This window comes from Panthera tigris, chromosome D3 (genome assembly GCF_018350195.1).
Source record: "Panthera tigris isolate Pti1 chromosome D3, P.tigris_Pti1_mat1.1, whole genome shotgun sequence".
In the NCBI taxonomy this organism is placed as follows: domain Eukaryota; kingdom Metazoa; phylum Chordata; class Mammalia; order Carnivora; family Felidae; genus Panthera; species Panthera tigris.
Genome location: NC_056671.1, coordinates 86,731,120 through 86,737,226, shown reverse-complemented (window position 1 = coordinate 86,737,226; position 6,107 = coordinate 86,731,120).

The following is a 6,107-nucleotide window of genomic DNA, read 5'->3' as shown; positions in this document are numbered from 1 at the left end:
CTGTAACTATCATCCTCCTGTCGACAAAATTGGGCTCATTAGATATTCACTATTTCTTCTTGGTCATAATCACATGCAACAACATTTGGTGTATCGTGTCACCTAACTCAAGTGTCAGGACGGCTAACACTACAGTCCGCGGACCCCTTTCCAGCTCAGCCTCCCGGGTTATCTGGTAAATGTATGTGAATTTCTCTCTTCGAGAGAGATACTGATTTGTCCAAAACGAGCAGAGACCTGGAAGTCCACCATGAGACAAGACTCGGAAACTTCTCAAGGTTTATCTTGCACCCCCCGGCACGTTTAGATCATTTTGAGTCATGCCTGGTACTACTTCATGATCACTGGGTCAAAGTAGCTTAATCGTCGTATGCAGAAAAAGTGTAATGCTCCGTGGGATTCGAAAAAAATCAAGTTACCTCTGGACTTTATTATAACTGGGAACAGAAGGGTTGACCCAGCTCCGAGGCTCTTAAGATATACTACTGTCCCTTTCAGAAACAAGCTGTTTCTGCTTTCTTTCCTGAAAATATAAAAGTATTTGCTAGAGCCAGATCTGAACACCAGGCACCAGAGACTGTGTCAATTCGCTAGAATACAAATAGCACATCCAGAAACCCGGCTACAATTGATAACATCATCTGATTAAATTTGCAATAATTTCCTGTCGTTCTCCCTGATCCATCTGGCTTTTGCTGTGACCGAACCAGTGATTTAAAACCGGGATGTGGTATGAAGCACAACCTTGCATCTTTGCAGCCTTTGACAATGACACTAATCTCTTCCTTTTCCTCGGGGACATGGTATGACTTGCGGCTTATCTTGATGGAACACGTCCAAGAACTTGTTCTTGTCCCTTTCTATCATAATAGGTCATACTCTGGGGGAAGAGAACCAGTGTGGGTTTCTGTCAGTCTCTGAGCATCTTTACACTAGACCATGCAGAGTTATCATGGCAACACAGAAGACTGGTACCTTTTCTGGTTGTACAAGTATCCTCCTCTTGGAGCAGGCCTCCTCCTAACTGTCTGTGATTCCTACGCTGGCATACGATTCTAATTATGGACCCACACAGGCTATGAAAGTTAATGGAATAGGATGCAGAGATACTGGCGCCCCTTGTGAGGAATCTGCCCCCAGGTCCAGTCATGAGGAGTAGATTTTATGTAAAAGCTGGTTCCCCAGGCAGGGTGTGGAGGGTCTGGTTCTGTCACCAGGGGAGATTCAGAGCTTTGGAGAACAAAGCCCTCAGGCTTTGCGTTCTTGGCATATATTAGCATGCCACTTCTCCCCACTAGCGTCGGGTTTGACCATTTAACAGACTCCAATTCTGCCACTCTTCTACAAGGGCTCTGCTTTAATTCTTGGACACATGTGCCTTAACATATACCGCAGATTAGAAAGTTCTTCACAACTGCCACCATGACTTTCCAATCATCTATGTGCTTTCTCCTTCATAGCCTTAAAGCTTTCATTTCTTCTTTTGCCCTGTGTGTGTCCTCTGGTGCTATTAGAAGTCAAGTAACTCTATAATCTTTCCGGCCAATATTGCCACCACCGTGACCAAAGGCCAAGGTCAGTGGCTCTCTGAACACCTGGCCCACAAGCTGCATCTGTTCATCCCTTTATGCCAGCAGTGAGAATTTGAGGAGAGAGGTCACCTATGCTTTGTAGTACCCTGGCCCATTTGCTTCCAGGAAAAAGGAATCACACATGCTTCAAATATGTGAACAACTCAGTTCCCGAATCCCACTTTGGGGATCAGTTTCTGGTTTGTTCTGGCACAAGTTACAGTGTTAGATTCCCATCAAGAAAGCAGGAACATTGCATGTGGGTATAGAAGTCACTGCTACGAGGGGGCTGTGTTCATGGGTACAAGCGAGCAGCAGCAAACTGACAATGGGTAATACTGTCAAGTGCCTTACAGCCCTGCGGCTGAAGTGGTGAGGGCAGAGAACAGTGACAAGAATCCTGTCCCTTTAGATTACCTGGGGCTCACACTTCCCCCAGTAAAAACAAAACAAAACAAGACCACCACCACCTAACAACACCTCTTAAGGAAATGATATTTGTGAAGTATCTGGCATGTAAGCAACCAACAATAGTTTTTCTACCATCTCTAATAATAGGACAAGTTTTAATGGTTTTACTCACTACGGAAACAACACTACATTAAGGTAATGCATGTAATTTCTGCAACAACTCTGTGAGGTATATAGGACTTGCGTTACCATTTAAAAAGAAACAAAGAAAAATCCGAGGCTCCATGAGGTTAAGAAACTTGCCCAGTATCATGCGATTACTAATTATCAGAGCTAGCATTTGAATCCGGGCAGTCTACTTCAACAGTCCTTGCATCAATATGCTATGCTAACTCTGATCTAGGAGAGGCATCTCCCTTGCAAATTTCTTTTTTTAGAATCTACCCTCTCTTTCCTGAATATTACCTCTCAGAGTAATGGACCACATATAGCAGCAAGATGTGTAGGATCACAGAAGAAAACAGTTGGAATCATTCGAGACTCATTTCTAATCCATCAAAAAATATTCTCTGGAATCTACATTCAAAATCTATCCGGTGCTGTATCTATTCTCCTTCTCATCATATGTCCCCCAAAATGTCCACGTGGTTTTCTCCTTGACTTGCTTTCAGATCTGGGCTCAAAAGTTGCCTTATTGGAAAATCTTAAAGTAATCAACCCATTGTGATGAAGTTTTCCCCCTAATTTTACAATCTTATGGATAAGAAATTACACGATATTTGTTAGACAGGAAAAAGATGTGTTTGAATTTATGGCTTCAGATCCAAAAGGTCATTTCCATGGAACTCCTATCTGTCCTTACAAGAAAAACAGTTGGACAACTGGTAATCATTGACTGTTTTTGAACCCTCTTAAGAAAGTTGCAGTGTGATAGGTCTCTCTAAAATCTGAAGAGAAAGGCATATTCAGAGATACATTGCTGAAATCTATTTACTCAGACTTGAAGCCATTGGAACCAAAAACCAGTAAGAACACTTGAATGATGTTTTTGACTAATTACTAAAGGCTGAACATGTACCAGCATGAAGGTAAAAAATTCCTGTGGTCCACAGTTGGGGGAGCTCCCATACTTGCATGGGCTTTACCTCCAGGTTCTCATGATGAAGATTCAAGAAAGGCTCTGATAGGATGGAAGCCGTTATCATTGTTAAATACAGGAGCACATTCTTTTAACAAAGGTTTACTCTTCAGCAGAAAGGACTCTGCCAGAGCCTTATCTAGTTAGGGGAAGCTGGATCAGTCTCCCAATCCAGCCCTCTCTACCCTTCTTGTCTAACCTAAGGGAGAGGGTGGGGGAAGACAAAGTCGACAGAGGTCAGTTCTTCAAGAAAATAGGTTAGAAATACTGCAGCTGGGGAAAGGAGTAGGGGGCAAAGTGGGAAAGAACCCAACCATGGTAGAAACATTTCTTAGGACTATAGAACCCAAAACAAAGACCTTCTAAAAGCCTGACGATTGAAGAATTTAGAACACTCGTGCTCCTCATACACCTTACCACATACCAACAGGGTTCCCTATGGTAAAAGTGGATTACAGCTGAAGAGCTCATCACAGGGACTCTGAAGAGGAGTAGTTAGGAAAACAAACAAAAACACTAAAAGAATTTGAAGGTTCTGTCATCCATACCACAGAAACATTAAACAGACCAACTTCTAGACAGATTCAAATAAAGCCTCACACTAAAGAACAATTTATCTAAGCTGACATTACCCAATACAAGATGTCCAGCTTTCATTAAAAGAATTACAAGCCATGCCAAAAGACTAGAAAATACACAGTCTGAAGAGACAAAACAATCATCAGAACCAGATTCGGATATGACAATTGTCTTGGAATTATCTGTCAGGGATAAACATAATTAATATGTAAAAGATGCTCATGGAAAAAGAAAGAACAAGCAAGAACAGATGGTAACACAAGCATAGTAATGGAAATTATACAAAAGACTCAAAAGGAAATTCTTGAAATCAAAGCACTATAATAAAATTGAAGAATGGCTTTGATAGGCTTATCAGGGGGCTGGACACAGCTAAAGAAAGATCAGAAACGTTACAAAGGAACAGGAAAGAAGAATCAGAAATACACTAAGATTCTTGTACTACACGTGAAGCAGTATGTTTAAATACTGATTTATAGTAGTTTAAAATCTATGTTGTCAACTCTAAGGCAATCACTAAATTTTACAAGATAGGTATAATACAGTAAAAGAGGAAATAAAAGGGATCACATATGTGCTACATTAAAAACAGATAAGGCAGAATATGAGGACGAAGTCAGAGAGAGACAAAGAACAAATGTGTAAGCAGTATTACAAACAGACATTAAATCAACTATTTCAATAACCACTTTACTTTTTTAGTGTTTACTTTTGAGAGAGAGAGGGGAGGGGAGCTCAAGTAGGGGAAGGTCAGAGAGAATCTCAATCTGATGTGGGGCTCGAATTCACGAACCATGAGATCATAGCCTGAGCTGGTGAAATCAAGAGTTGGACATTCAACCAACTGAGCCACACAGGCAGGTGCCCCTCAATAACCACTTTAAATGTGAATGGCCTAAATATACCAATTAAAAGACAGAGATTCAAAAAGGACCCCCCATCGCAAAAAAAAAAAAAAAAAAAATACCACCAAGACCTAACTATATGTTATCTATAAGAAACTTAATTTATAAAAAGTCTCCAACAGGTTAGAAATTAAGGTATGAAGAAAGATATCCATGCTAACAATGAAAAGAAAGCTGGAGTACTCACATTAGTATGAGCCAGGTAGACTTCAAAACAAACAAAAATACATGTATATACACACACCATATATATGCATATACACACTACATATATATATACACACATACACTACATATATACACACACACTATATACACACACTATACATATATACACACACACACACCATATATATATAAATATATACACAGACACCATATATATATATATCAAATCAGGAAGAACAAAGCACATATATGTGTGTATATATATGTAGATATGTGTGTATATATGTATGTGTATATATATATATATATGTATGTATACACACACACATATACACCTCATTATATATTTATGTCTATACACATACAACTGGTAATCATTGACTGTTTTTGAACTCTCTTAAGAAAGTTGCAGTGTGATAGGTATGTGTATGTGTATAGACATAAATATATAAAATCAGGAAGAAAGAGGACATTACTGTATTAGTTTTCTAGGACTACATATGTCTGCTCAAGCTGCCATAACAAAATACCAGACTGGGTGGCTCAAACAAGAGGAATTTTTTAACACTTCTAATGTGTTAGTATTTAACTTCTAAAGGCTGGAAGTCAAAGATCAAGGTGTTGGCAGTTTTCCTTTTTCCTGAGGCTCCTCTCCCTGGCTTGCAGAAGGCCACCTTCCTGCTGTGTCCTCACGTGGTCTGTCCTCTGCGTCCCCAAATTTCTTCTTTGTCTGAGGACACTAGTCAAATCCTATTGAAGTCCACCCTGACAGCTTCCCTTGAAATTACTCATCTCTTAAAAAGCCCACTTGGATAATATAGTAACTTTCTGAGGTCCTGGGGGTTAGAATTTCAACACCTGAACAAAAATTACAGAAGGAAAGAGAAATCAATTTTCCAAGAAGAAATAACAATCGTAACTACGCATGGGCCTAATAACATAGCATCAAAATAAATGTAGCAAAAAGTGATAGGATTACAAGGGTGAGTATGGTTCTTTGTGACCTAAAATAACAGATGTCTAACTTTTCCTAATTATCAAAGTCAAATATTGTGCCCTGATCCCTGGGGAATGTTGGCATAACACATTAACACCTAAAAGTATACTACAATTATGTTTCTGAAGTAAGTGGCACACATGATTTATAAATATATCAACTCTCTAGACTCTTGAACCAGAGGAGGCTTCCCACGGCTTCTCCAAATAACCTCATTCCTTGCCCCACCAAAACAATACCTCCAAATCTGAACGGTCTGATGCTCTTATGTTACGGTCAATAATATCTTCTGCCACCACTCTCTATCTCTAATCCTGATTTAGTCTTCTTTGATTAAA